Source organism: Stenella coeruleoalba (genome assembly GCF_951394435.1).
Source record: "Stenella coeruleoalba genome assembly, chromosome: 1".
Classification (NCBI taxonomy): Eukaryota; Metazoa; Chordata; class Mammalia; order Artiodactyla; family Delphinidae; genus Stenella; species Stenella coeruleoalba.
Genome location: NC_137169.1, coordinates 67302078 through 67317303, shown reverse-complemented (window position 1 = coordinate 67317303; position 15226 = coordinate 67302078). Strand labels below are relative to the sequence as shown.

The 15226-nt window shown below is 41.4% G+C and overlaps 1 protein-coding gene and 1 long non-coding RNA gene across 4 annotated transcripts in view; one reads left to right on the top strand and one right to left on the bottom strand.

The window, feature by feature from the left end:
- AK5 (adenylate kinase 5) overlaps window positions 1–15226 on the bottom strand; it is a 237174-nt gene that overhangs the window by 70715 nt on the left and 151233 nt on the right. The window lies entirely within an intron of this gene.
- Window positions 7934–12709, top strand: LOC307187459. Its single transcript, XR_013828608.1, has 3 exons — window positions 7934–8048; window positions 9885–9944; window positions 10373–12709. It is a non-coding gene; the product is annotated as an uncharacterized lncRNA (long non-coding RNA).

The following is a 15226-nucleotide window of genomic DNA, read 5'->3' as shown; positions in this document are numbered from 1 at the left end:
CCAGAACTGTAAGATAACAAATTTGTGTTATTTTAATCCACCAAGTTTGTGGCAATTTGTTATAGCAGCAATAGGAAATGAATACAAGCTCCTCCTATATGCTAGGAACTATCCTCGATGCTGGGAATGTAATAGTGAACAAATAATTTTGACTCACTGACTTATATCAGGTATTAGTATATTAGGTATTTGAGTTTGCAGCGAAGGATTACAGATGATCTTTATCCACGGAAGCTTTTATTTGAGCAGGATTCTACGTGGAAGAAGAATGGAGCCACTCTGGGTGGAGGTGGCATGGAAGGCACCAGAGCTCTGCCAGGGCCACCTCCTCTGCCCTCCTCCCTAAGCCCTTCGGCAGACACCCCTAGACCCCTACTCAACAGCCCACCTTCTTCTTGCAGGCTGCAGCCACCTCCCTCTTCCTCTGCATGATGGGTACAGGCTTGTGGCCAAATCTGGGCCAAAAGGATGTAAAAAGCAATCTTTGAGGGGCGGGTGCTTCAGAGGAGAGATTTCCTCCTTATTCAGAAGAGAGAGGGACACACACGGGGAGAATCAGCCTCACTCACCCATTCCAGTTTTGCAAATGGTTGTGTGGGGAAAAGCGCTGTTTGGGGGCATTGCTGCCATCTTGCGACCTTGAAGGGAGGTCTGCCCACATGCCGAGAAGGGCAGATAGGAAAGAGGGAACCAGTCTGACTGTGTGTGGCCACTGCTGCACCAACCCCACAACCATTTATCCCTGGACTGCGGTTAAGAGAGAAAACCACCTTTTAAATTGTTTAAGCCAACTGTAGTTAGGTTACGTGCAGGCAACCTCACCGAATCCTACTGAATTTATCCACAGTTGCAAAATCCTTTCTTGGGTGAACAATGGTGCAAGTATATAGAATTTCAGTTTTTGCCTCTACCTGAAGGCATTTGCCACTAATTTGATACAGAAGTTATTAAAGGTTAATAATGTTCAGAATCCAGACTTAAAATCAACATGCTTTTAGAGCTTTTGGAGGACTCTAGTTCAGTACTCTAAGCATTTGGCCGCTATACAGGTCCGGCATGTACACGTGCTGAAACTGGCAGTCTTACAGTTTCCAGGAAGGCTGCTTTGTTGCTGCTTTTCTTGCTTTTCCATTACAAATTATGATTCCTTTATATTCCTTATCATCCGCTTAAGTTGTTTACTTAATGCTACCCGCTTTGCACTGACAGTCTTTGTGGACAGACTAAGATCAGCAAGTTCGATGGTTCACGGATAAACTTCCAGACTATTCCAGGTACAGAATTTGCGTCTCTAAACACCCCAACCTGCTGATGCAATAACACCCCGATGTGCAGAGTTAGTTTTTTGGGGGAAAAAGGCTAACAGGTGAAGTAGGCAGTGGAGACAATTTTAAAAAAGCATTTCAGGGGCTTCCCTGGTGGTGTAATGGTTAAGATTCTGCCTGTCAATGCAGGGGACACAGATTCGAGCCCTGGTCCGGGAAGATCCCACATGCCTCGGAGCAACCAAGCCCGCGAGCCACAACTACTGAAGTCCGTGTACCTAGAGCCCATGCTCAGCAACAAGAAGCCACTGCAATGGGAAGCCTGCACACCGCGGCGAAGGGTAGCTCCCGCTCGCCACAACTAGAGAAAGCCTTCATGCAGCAATGAAGACCCAAAGCAGCCAAAAATCAATAAGTAAATAAATTTATTAAAAAAACAAAACAAAAGCATTTCAGTGCATTCTAAACCCTGAACTAATGTTTCCATCATTTTATCATATTGGTTATAAAACAATAACTACGTTTATTGGGCATTTTCTCATTTTCAGCCTACTGAAAAAGGTGCTATCGTTCCCAGTCTACATATTTGAAGCTGTGTCTTAGGGGTTAAGGGAGGTGCCTGAGTCATGGAGCTAATGTGAGGGCTGAGATTCGAACTCAGGTCCGTTTGATTCCAAAACCTGGGCACCAACATTTAAAGCTACAGCTTCTTGGGCTTCCCTGGTGGTGCAGTGGTTGAGAGTCTGCCTGACGATGCAGGGATACGGGTTCATGCCCTGGTCCGGGAAGATCCCACATGCCGCGGAGCGGCTGGGCCCGTGAGCCATGGCCGCTGAGCCTGCGCGTCCAGAGCCTGTGCTCCGCAACTGGAGAGGCCACAACAGTGAGAGGCCCGCGTACCGCAAACAAACAAACAAACAAAAACAAAACAAAACTACAGCTTCTAAATGTGCCATTAAAATAAGAAAATTCAAAACCATGGAGACAAATTACGGGGATTGGGTTGTGTTTGCATCCATACGGTGTTTTTTTTCCTTGAAAATTCAAACACTGTTTTGGCATCACCACATACTGACCAAGCTTTTTGTCAAATAATTATTTTGTATTAAAAATAATTTTTATCTATGAATATTTCTTATTGAGGTACAATTGACAGGTAACATTATAGTAGTTTCAGGTGTACAACATAATGATAGTTGTATAAGCAAAATGATACCACAATAAATCTAATTAGCATTTGTTACCATTCATAGTGATAAGAACGTTTAAGATCTACTCTCTCAGGAACTTTCAAACATGCAGTACAGTGTTATCAACTATAGTCACCATGCTGTACCTTATATCCGCATGATTTACTTATTTTCTAACTGGAAGTTTGAACCTGTTGATCCTACCTCCCACCTCTGGCAACCACCAATCTGTTCTCTGTACCTATGAATTTGTTTGTTTTTTGATTAAACATATAAATAAGGTCATACAGTATTTGTTTGTCTCTATCTGGCATATTTCACTTAGCACAATGCCCTCAAGGTCCATCCTGGTTGTTACAAATGACAAGATTTTCTTTTCTACAGCTGCATAATATGCCATTGTATATGCATTCATTTTCTTTATCCATTGATTCTACCTATGTGTAATGACGCTGCAAAAACACTTAAAAAATGTCCAGTCCTGTGCCTCAAATATATTTGCCTTCTCTTTTCTAGCACGCAGTAGGTGCTCAAGTGTTACCATCAAAGAGAAGTATCATTTGTTGAGTTTCTGCCAGGCACTACAGCAGTTGCTTTCACAGATATCTCATTATTCTTATGCTAATATCATGAGGTGGGCTATACTATCCTCCATTTGCAAGTGAGAAAATTAAGGCTCTGAATATTTTAGTTTATAGTTTTATATAGTTTTATATAGTTATTTAGTTTATAGTTTTACTGCCTTAAAAAGAGGGAAAAGGTTGTTACAAAATAATTTTAAAAATTTTATATTGGAGTACAGTTGATTTACAATGTTGTGTTAGTTTCAGGTGTACAGAAAAGTGATTCAGTTATATGTATATATATATATACATATATCCACTCTTTTTTTAAAGATTCTTTTCCCATATAGTCCACTACAGAGTACTGAGTAGAGTTCCCTGTGCTATACAGTAGGTCTTTATTAGATATCTATTTTATATATAGTAGTGTGTATTGTTACAAAATAATTTTGAGGTTGTTCCTTTTCTGCATCATCATATCAAACAGTCTGTGATAGGTTAGTGGCAACTGTGGCCTCACATTTTCTCTCTTCCCTGCATTCTTGCCCTTGCAATGTCACTTTGCACATACTCTCATTGAGAGGTGAGTCTCATTCCATGCCCTTGAATCAGCCAACAGAATGAGGAAGAGTGCTGGTGTGCCGTTTCTGAGGTTATGCTTCAAGAACCTTTCTTGCTTCCACATTCTCCCTTGGTCCCCCGCCCCTGCCATGAGGATGAATCTGAGGTAGCCTGCTTGAGGATGGGAGGCCGTGTGGAACAGAGTTCCATTCATCCCAGAGAGGCCATCCTAGACCAGCCGGGCCCTGGCTGACCCAGCAGTTGACCAGTTAGGGTTCTATAAAGAAGCAGAACTAGGAGGATATAACTCTACCTATGTATCTCTATCTCTATCAGAGATTTACTATAAGGAATTGGCTTACACAATTGTGGAGGCTGGCTAGGCAATTCTGAAATCTAGAGGACAGGCTGGCAGGCTGGAAACTCTAGGGCAGGAGGTGACGCCGTAGACCATAGAATTTCCTCTTCCTCAGGGAAACCTCAGTTTTGCTCTTAAGGCCTTTCAGCTGATTGGATGAGGCCCACCCATATTATCAAGGATAATCTCACTATTGGTAGAAACGTAAATTGGTGCAGCTGCTATGGAAAACAGTATGGAGGTTCCTCAAAAAATTAAACATAGAGCTACCATAAAACCCAGCAATTCCACTTCTGGGTTTTTATATGAAGGAAATGAAATCACTCTCTTTTTTTTTTTTTTTAACATCTTTATTGGGGTATAATTGCTTTACAATGGTGTGTTAGTTTCTGCTTTATAACAAAGTGAATCAGTTATACATATACATATGTTCCCATATCTCTTCCCTCTTGTGTCTCCCTCCCTCCCACCCTCCCTATCACACCCCTCCAGGCGGTCACAAAGCACCGGGCCGATGTCCCTGTGCCATGCGGCTGCTTCCCACTAGGTATGTACCTTACGTTTGTTAGTGTGTATATGTCCATGACTCTCTCTCGCCCTGTCACAGCTCACCCTTCCCCCTCCTCATATCCTCAAGTCCGTTCTCCAGTAGGTCTGTGTCTTTATTCCTGTCTTACCCCTAGGTTCTTCATGACATTTTTTTCTCTTCTTAAATTCCATATATATGTGTTAGCATATGGTATTTGTCTTTTTCTTTCTGACTTACTTCACTCTGCATGACAGACTCTAGGTCTATCCACCTCATTACAAATAGCTCAATTTCATTTCTTTTTATGGCTGAGTAATATTCCATTGTATATATGTGCCACATCTTCTTTATCCATTCATCCGATGATGGGCACTTAGGTTGTTTCCATCTCCGGGCTATTGTAAATAGAGTGCAATGAACATTTTGGTACATGACTCTTTTTAAATTATGGTTTTCTCAGGGTATATGCCCAGTAGTGGGATTGCTGGGTCATATGGTAGTTCTACTTGTAGTTTTTTAAGGAACCTCCATACTGTTCTCCATAGTGGCTGAACCAATTCACATTCCCACCAGCAGTGCAAGAGTGTTCCCTTTTCTCCACACCCTCTCCAGCATTTATTGTTTCTAGATTTTTTGGTGATGGTCATTCTGACTGGTGTGAGATGATATCTCATTGTAGTTTTGATTTGCATTTCTCTAATGATTAATGATGTTGAGCATTCTTTCATGTGTTTGTTGGCAGTCTGTATATCTTCTTTGGAGAAATGTCTATTTAGGTCTTCCGTCCATTTTTGGATTGGGTTGTTTGTTTTTTTGTTATTGAGCTGCATGAGCTGCTTGTAAATTTTGGAGATTAATCCTTTGTCAGTTGCTTCATTTGCAAATATTTTCTCCCATTCTGAGGGTTGTCTTTTGGTCTTGTTTATGGTTTCCTTTGCTGTGCAAAAGCTTTGAAGTTTCATTAGGTCCCATTTGTTTATTTTTATTTTTATTTCCATTACTCTAGGAGGTGGGTCAGAAAGGATCTTGCTGTGATTTATGTCATAGAGTGTTCTGCCTATGTTTCCTCTAAGAGCTTGATAGTTTCTGGCCTTACATTTAGGTCTTTAATCCATTTTGAGCTTATTTTTGTGTATGGTGTTAGGGAGTTATCTAATCTCATACTTTTACATGTATCTGTCCATTTTTCCCAGCACCACTTATTGAAGAGGCTGTCCTTTCTCCACTGTACATTCCTGCCACCTTTATCAAAGATAAGGTGTCCATATGTGCGTGGGTTTATCTCTGGGCTTTCTATCCTGTTCCATTGATCTATCTTTCTGTTTTTGTGCCAGTACCATACTGTCTTGATTACTGTAGCTTTGTAGTATAGTCTGAAGTCAGGGAGCCTGATTCCTCCAGCTCCTTTTTTCGTTCTCAAGATTGCTTTGGCTATTCGGGGTCTTTTGTGTTTCCATACAAATTGCAAAATTTTTTGTTCTAGTTCTGTGAAAAATGCCAGTGGTAGTTCGATAGGGATTGCATTGAATCTATAGATTGCTTTGGGTAATAGAGTCATTTTCACAATGTTGATTCTTCCAATCCAAGAACATGGTATATCTCTCCATCTATTTGTATCATCTTTAATTTCTTTCATCAGTGTCTTATAATTTTCTGCATACAGGTCTTTTGTCTCCTTAGGTAGGTTTATTCCTAGATATTTTATTCTTTTTGTTGCAGTGGTAAATGGGAGTGTTTTCTTGATTTCAATTTCAGATTTTTCATCATTAGTGTATAGGAATGCCAGAGATTTCTGTGCATTAATTTTGTATCCTGTTACTTTACCAAATTCATTGATTAGCTCTCGTAGTTTTCTGGTAGCATCTTTAGGATTCTCTATGTATAGTATCATGTCATCTGCAAACAGTGACAGCTTTACTTCTTCTTTTCCAATTTGGATTCCTTTTATTTCCTTTTCTTCTCTGATTGCTATGGCTAAAACTTCCAAAACTATGTTGAATAACAGTGGTGAGAGTGGGCAACCTTGTCTTGTTCCTGATCTTAGTGGAAATGCTTTCAGTTTTTCACCATTGAGGATGATGTTGGCTGTGGGCTTGTCATATATGACGTTTATTATGTTGAGGAAAGTTCCCTCTATGCCTACTTTCTGCAGAGTTTTTATCATAAATGGGTGTTGAATTTTGTCAAAAGCTTTCTCTGCATCTATTGAGGAAATCACTCTCTTGAAAAGATATCTGCACTTCCATGTTTATCATAGCATTAATCACAGTAGCCAAGACAAGGAAGCAATCTAACTGTCCATTGACAGACGAATGGATAAAGAAAATGTGGTATATACACACAATGGAATATTATTCAGCCATAAAAAAGGGAATCCTGCCATTTGCAACAACATGGATGGATCTTGAGGGATTATGCTAAGTGAAATAAGTCAGACGGAGAAAGACAAATAGTATATGATCTCACCTTTTTGTGGAATCTAAAAAAATAAAACAACCCATAGATACAGAGAACAGACTGGTGGTTGCCAGAGGTGGGGCTGGGGGATGAGCAAAATGAGTGAAGGTGGCGAAAAGGTACAACTCTCCAGTTCTAAGGTAAATAAGCCCTGGGGATGTAATAATATACAGCATGGTGACTATAGTTAATAATATTGTATTGTATCTTTGACAGATGCTAAGAGAGTAGATCTTAAAAGACATCACAAAAAACAAATTTGTTAACTATGTGTGGTGATGAGTGTTAACTAGACTTATTGCAGTGATCATTTTGCAATATATACATATGTCAAATCATTATGTTGCATACCTAAAAATAACACAATATTATGTCAGTTATATCTCAGTTTAAAAAAAGATGATCTCCTTTACATAACGTCACCTGATTGTAGATATTAAACCATATTTACAAAATACCTTCACAGTAATGCTTGGATTGGTGTTTGATTAAATAATGAGGGACTATATCCTAGCCAAGTTAACACATAAAAGTGACCGTCACACTGTGGATGTGTGAGAGCTGAGTCCAGCTTTGATCAGTGGATCTGCTCAGTCAACGCTAGTGTCTCAAGAAAAATAATAAATGGATGTTGTTTTAAATTCTGGGCAGTTTCACAGCAGTAGTTCACTGATACACGGCACCTCTTATTTTGAAACAGTATTTGGAAATCCTTCATCCCAAGCACTCTGCCCTCTCGATTTGGGCTCTCTGTTATAACTTTCCCAAGACAATGCAGAAGAGAGCTAAGTTTGGTTTCTGGAATGAACTAGCTGTGAGCCTCCTGGAACATGTTGTACTTTATATCACTTCTTTGTTCTAAAATCTTAGTACAAAGTTCCACAGGAGGAAAAGAGAAACATTTTATAATCTTTTGAAAAACCTTTGACAAAGAGTATTTGGGGAATACTTAAAAGGTACTGATAACATCATATTGGAAAAGCACACATTCAATCCACTACCAAAAAGCAACCAGATATAGAAGACAAGGAAGCCAGCCTGCTCTCTACTACTGCTCAGTCCCTCATACAGAACGCTGCGCAGAAAAAAGAAACAACTGCCAAAGCAGAAATAAAGGAAGCTCAGGTAAGACAAGGTTTTGACCATTAGCTTCGCAAATACACACATACATTGTCAGCCTTGGTCTTCCCGAGTGTTGTCCCTGCTCTGATTATACTCACTACTCAGCAGCAGGCCCTGTGCAAGAGATTGCAGGGTGGAAAGAGGGATACTCATGGTCGTATGTTCAGGAACCCTGCGCAGGAGAAATCAGGACCCCTGCTTTACAAGAAAGGAAACCGAGGCCTGGGGGTAGGGGTGACACAAGTGTCAATGTCACACCTCTGGACGTGAGCCAGGGGATCAGATACAAAGACGCAGTGAGCTTTTCCCGATCTATGAATGAACAAGAGAGGAGACGACATTATTTTCTATGCGGGAGTTATGTTAGCACATATTCCAGGAGTTACTATTTGTTATACATCCACACATGTCCACATCTAAGTTAATCTGGTCCCACAGAACACACTGTATTTTCTCTAGATTTCAATGTCTTGTATTTGTGTAGTGTCTCACCCAATGGAGAATGTTTCCATTTCTAACACCTGCCACGCAGTGTGGCATGCTAAGAAAGGTGCTGGATTCCTAGGAGTTGGGTTTGAGTCCAAACTGCTGGGCGTTTTTGGTCATGTCAGTGAAGCCTTCATTCAACACCGACGCCCGCTCTGCCAAGCACTGGCCTGGGTGAGCAAACACACATGGTCCCTGCACTTACGAGCTTCGTGTCTAGCTGGGGAGACATATTAATTAGATAATCACATAAAGAAATGTATATTAAATATGGATCTATATAAAACACAGGGTCTTAGGAAAGTTAAATCAGGAGCTCTGGGTCTTCCCTGGTGGCTCAGTGGTTGAGGGTCCGCTTGCCGATGCAGGGAATGTGGGTTCGTGCGTGTCCCGGTCCGGGGAGATCCCACGTGCCGCGGGGCGGCTGAGCCTGTGAGCTGTGGCCGCTGAGCCTGCACGTCCGGAGCCTGTGCTCCGCGGCGGGAGAGGCCACAGCAGTGAGAGGCCTGCGCACCGCAAAAAAAAAAAAAAAGTGAAACAAGAGCTCTGGTATGCACTGGGGTCAGGGGGTGGGCGCTAAGTTGGCCAAGTGGGCAAGGGGGGACGGTGGGTGGGGAAAGACAAGCCTGTCCCAGCTGGAAGAGCCCTCAGCTGCTGCGAAGGAGGAGCAGACCACACCCTAGAGGAGCCGCGGGAGGCCAGCAGGGCTGGACACAGAGTCGAGAGGCTGGGAGGACGGTGCGCTGAGGCATCCTGCGGGGCCTCAGGTCTTACCCCAGGAACAAAGGGCAGAGAGGCATTGAGGACAAGCAGGGACGTGACATGATTGGTTCCATGTTGCATTAAGATCATTCCGTGAACCATGGCTTAGAGGTGTCCTGTCTAAAGTGATGAGAGCAATGCCCACGCCAGAGGGTGGTGGTTAAGAGGAAATGAGGCAATTAAAAGTTTTATAAATAGCAAATTATTGTACATATCTAAGGTGCTCTTATTATATCCTTTGTTTCTTAGTATATCAGGCAGGAGTTTTTTCTTTTGTTTTTTTGTGTTTTTTTTGCGGTACACGGGCGTCTCACTGCTGTGGCCTCTCCCGTTGCGGAGCACAGGCCCCGGGCGCGCAGGCTCAGCAGCCATGGCTCACGGGCCCAGCCGCTCCACGGCGTGTGGGATCTTCCTGGACCGGGGCATGAACCCGTGTCCCCTGCATCAGCAGGCGGACTCTCAACCACTGCGCCACCAGGGAAGCCCAGGAGTTATTTTTTGTGTCTTCAGAAAAGTCACATCTCTTGTTTAATGTTCTAAGTCTGGGGTGCTAGAACCCACCCACTATTCCCACCTACTTTTCCCTTACAGGATCCACTCCACTACCTTAACAATAGAAATCTATAAAGCGGCCTTCCGTGGAAGTTGGAGGTAAGCAAATGTTACCCCAGAAAATTCTGAGATGAAATCTGGGGCTCACGTTCCCAACCACGAAGACAGCAGGCCTAGCATCTGGCTTGGCAGGGAGAGGGAAGCAGGACACGCTACTTGAAATGCAAAGTGAGGCGCAGAGTCTCAGGAAAGACTTGGGGAAAATATCTCACCACACGTTACCTTCTTTCTTTCTTTTTAAAAAAAGAATGTTCAGCTCAAGAACAACTAGAGTACATTTTTTTTTCCTTTTTTTTCACTTAATTGAGCAGTTGCCACAGCAACTCAAGAACAGACTACTCACTGCCTTCAGTGAATTGCAGATACACATTTTTCATCAACTGAAAGTGGCAGTGAGCTTTTAAAAAAGGTAATCTTGAGCTGTTGCTTTTTTTTCCTGGCCTGATATCAGCATTCTCTCTCCACAGGACCCTGAAGTGGCAGCACTTTGCTTTCATGAATGAGAAAAAATGAGAAAAATATGTCCTGGGGAGAGAGGGCTTAGAAATTTCATCAGGATTTGGACCTGCCAGCAAGTCAACAACACTCCTGCAGGCTCATCTGTGTCATTGTCTGCTCCCACATACCCTCCTGGCTGTTCCCCTGTGTGCACAACCATTTCCAACCTCGATACTCAGCCTTTTATTTTTACCTAGAATGACCTGCCTAGCTTCCTACAACTCCTCTTGTTAGAAGGCCCATTTTAAGACTGAACTCAAGAAACTCTCTCCTTCCTCTCATTGGGATTAATCTCCTTCTCCGATGTGCTCACAGAGCGTGTTATGTCTCTGTGATAGTGCACACCACATCATGCTCTCAGTTAGTTGTGAATTTTATTTATCTTTTCATCTTCCACAGTGCCTTGAACACAGAACATAGTAAGTGGCTCCCTCCTCATTAACTCATAGCACTTCTATAATTTCTCAATGCAATGAACATTTATTGGACTCTCTGCTCAGCCCCCACCCTGCCCCTAAAATGTGACTCTAGCCACCGGTGACTGGATCAGCAGTGCACCCAAACCAAGTTTGGACAATTAACGTCCTTCCCTATGAATTCAGATGGAGAGAGATTGGCTTCTGTGTTGGCTGGACCAGTTGGTAGACCACCATGTAAATACGACTAGCAAAAGAAACAGGTCTGCAAAGAGAGAAAAGAAGGTAATGCATAGAGGGGTGCAGACATACAGTGGAGGGAAATTCTTAATGGCCTTTCAGCACCTAATTCAGCATTGTTCCAAGTGCTTGGGTACATTCTTCTTTGGATGTGCGAGAGGTCCCCAAAGCTTTATAATAAGTTTACCTTTATGGTGAAGCTAAACAGGTTTTTGTAACCTGCAACCAAAAGAATCTTAACTAAGGTACTCACATAATGAGGGTATGTTTTTGAAACATGCTTATCTTTCCCACAAGCCTGAGATCTTTGAAGGTAAGGACTAAGAGAATCTTAATTAAATTTGGTAACCCCAGAATCTGGCACTGTGTCCGGAATTTAGTAGGTGTTAAATACATAGTTGTTGAATCGACATATTGACATTTTCTTGACTCAGATGAGATGCTTTATAAAAGCACTAAATCAATGTGGGCCTAACTTATTAACAGACTAACTCTGCTGAGCTCTGGCCACTTACTCCTCTCCAGAGGAGAGGGGGAGTATTTGGGAGAATTCTCAATTGTTCCGAAGTCAGGCAGGGAGAAGGGGTGCTAGTTATTGGGTCTCCCTCAGACATTAGGAGGGAAGAAGAAGGTCCTCCCTCCCACATTCTCCTGTAATTTTTTGAAATGGTTCATTAATTCACACCCAACTAATCCATATTTATGATAATCCCACAGGATTATCCATTAAGATCAGAATTCTTTGCATGCCATAAAAAAGGATTTGATGTTAAGCTTCAGTTAAGGCAGCAGGGATACAATTAAATTAGTCAAGAGAAAAAATTTTCAGATACCCTGAGGCAATGCAGAGGTTCTAGTTTGCCACAGAATTGATATAAATTACTTTTCTTCATTAAAGCAGGGTTCAAGTTATTAATAATAATATTCTTAGCTTATCTCAAGAATATTTTCAGCAAATCCAGTTTTATTATATTAAGGTATAGAGACCTACAAAATTCCCCAATTATTGTGTGTTTTTTCTACTTTTATGCAACTACTCAAAAATGGTGAGGAAGCATATTGACTAGGATTGAAAGAGGTTCACAACAGTGTTATGTGAATAAATAGGCAACTAAAGAGCAGAAATACTGTGATCCCATTTTTATAAAAATATATGTATACACAAAAGTTCTTTATAAAAATTAAAATGTTAGCATATTAAATGGTTTAAACGTGGGTCCATGGTTATAGATCCTTTTCCTTTTATTTATTTGTTTGCTTGTTTCATTTTAAAGTTTTTTATTTTTTTTATTGTGGTATAACTGACATACATTAGTTTCAGGTGTACAACATAATGATTTGATATTTATATATATTGCAAAATGATCACCACATAAGTCTAGTTAACATCTTTCACCATACATAGTTATAATTTTTTTTCTTGTGATGAGAACTTTTAAGATCTACTCTCTTAGCAACTTTCAAAAATGCAATACAGTACATTATTAACTATAGTTGCCATGTTGTATATTACATCCCCAGGTCTTATTTATTTTATAACTGGGAAGTTTGTATCTTTTGACCCCCTTCACCCATTTCACCTACTTCCCCCCAGCCCCTGCTTCTGACAACCACCAAATTTGTTCTCTGTAACTATGAACTTGGGTTTTAAAAATTCCACCTGTAAATGATATTATACAGTATTTGTCTTTTTTTTTAACATCTTTATTGGAGTATAATTGCTTTACAGTGGTGTGTTAGTTTCTGCTGTATAACAAAGTGAATCAGCTATATGTATACATATATCCCCATTTCTCCTCCCTCTTGCATCTCCCTCCCACCCTCTCTATCCCACCCCTCTAGGTGTTCACAAAGCACTGAGCTAATCTCCCTGTGCCATGTGATTGCTTCTCACATGTGACTGCTTCTCACTAGCTATCTATTTTACATTTGGTAGTGTATATATGTCCCTGCTACTCTCTCACCTCATCCCAGCTTACCCGTCCTTTTCCTTTTAAATACATCTTATAATTTCTATAAAATAAACATGTACTACTCAAGTAAAAAAAATATTAAACAGAAAATTCAGGACTCACATATAACTCATCCATTCATCCTTCCACCCATCCACCCATCCACCCATCCATTCATCCATCCATCCATCCAGTTATTCAACAAATATTTGTTAAGCCCCTACAACGTGCCAGGCCAAGTTAACCCAGATCAAGACAGTGAAAGTATTCCTTGGCCTGTTCATCTTCTTTTGTGGAAGCTGTAATGCTAAAGTTTATGACGTGGATAATATAGACCATCTTGTCTCTTGTCTACAACTTTTTATTAGGATAAGAGCTTATGGACCTTGGAAAGACAGGAACTAGTCTTAGAAAGTAGAAAGTCAGAAATGCTTTCTACTTTGTCCTTCTACAAAGGAAATTACTGTTTGTCCTTCTACAAAGACGACTTACTGTTTGTCCTTCTACAAAGAAAATTTTCTGTTCTTCAAATGATATTCCTAGTATATTTTGGTTGACCCTCTGAATCATTTTAAACCAACTTGAAATGTAGATTGGCAGGATTGGCAAATTAACTTCCAAAAGACAATGGGTATTATGTTTTTTTCATTTTTACTGGTGCTAATGTACATGAGCAAATGAATGTTCTAATCTGGGTTTGGTAAAAAATCCCTGTTTCAAGGATGGAGGAGTGTCTCTACATAAAAATACCCATTCTTTCTTTGTCATGCTTTGTATATTTCCTGTGACATTTATTATCATTTTAAAAGCTCTTCATCTGATTCATCTTTTGCAATGAAGCTAGGAATGACATAATCTCTATCTACCCCTTTGCTTATTTTGTGCGTATGGTGACCCATTCTGTTAAGGTCCGAGTCACTTTATCAGCATCCATTGGACACAGTCCCTGCATTTGAATATGTTCTTTTTTCTGTCTTGATGACTCTTTTTTTTTTTTTTCTGTACGCGGGCTTCTCACCGCTGCAGAGCACAGGCTACGGACGCGCAGGCCCAGCGGCCACGGCTCACGGGTCCAGCCGCTCCGTGGCATGTGGGCTCCTCCCGGACCTGGGCACAAACCCGCGTCCCCCGCATCGGCAGGCGGCCCCCCAACCACTGCGCCACCAGGGAAGCCCTTGATGACTCTTTTGTTAAAGAAATGTATATTCTTGGACAAGATCTAGAGCTGTGTCGTATTTTTGAGATTCTAGATGTACCTGAAGCCTGAAATGATCACTCTGCTCATTGTAAGACTGAGATTTAGAGCCTTCACCGATTTCTCTGAATGTCAGTGTTTCCACTCGGTACTTGCACAGTACCAGATAAAAGATTGTAAGCTTTATTTCTTTAAAATAGGATAAATTTTTTTTAATTTAATTTAAATTAAAATTTTAATGATTCAAAAGTCGCAGATATGTAAGCAACTATTTCCTAGTTCAAGAAACTTAAGACAAAGTTAAATAGTATCTCTTCTTCCTGCCCCAGCTCCTTATATTAGTAATGATGATAATAATAGCTCCCATCGATTGAGGCCTTACTATGTGCCAAATACTATGGTAGCTGCTGGGGATATAGAGGTGAACAAGACAGTGCTCATAGGTAGGCATTAGATCTGTATGTAGTTCTCAAAGTGTGGTTCCTGGAGTAGAAGCATCAGCATCACATGGGAACTTGTAAGAAATGCACATTCTCAGACTGTATCTCAGACTTACTGACTCAGAAGCTGTAGGCGTAGATATAATTACATGAATTCTTTTTTTTTTTTTTTTTTTAAGTTTTGGCTGCGTTGGGTCTTTGTTGCCGCACGCAGGCTTCCTCTAGTTGCAGTGAGTGGGGGCTACTCTTCGCTGTGGTACACGGGCTTCTCATTGCGGTGGCTTCTCTTGCTGCGGAACATGGGCTCTAGGCACGTGGGCGTCAGTAGTTGTGGTGCATGGGCTCAGTAGTTGTGGCTTGTGGGCTCTAGAGCTCAGACTCAGTAGTTGTGGCATATGGGCTTAGTTGCTCCGTGGCATGTGGGATCTTCCCGGACCAGGGCTTGAACCCATGTCCCCTGCATTGGCAGGCAGATTCTTAACCACTGTGCCACCAGGGAAGCCCTTACATGAACTCTTAAAGAGAGGGGTAGGATGGTCAGAGTCCGAATAGGAGATGTAAGAAAGTAGTAGTTGTCAGA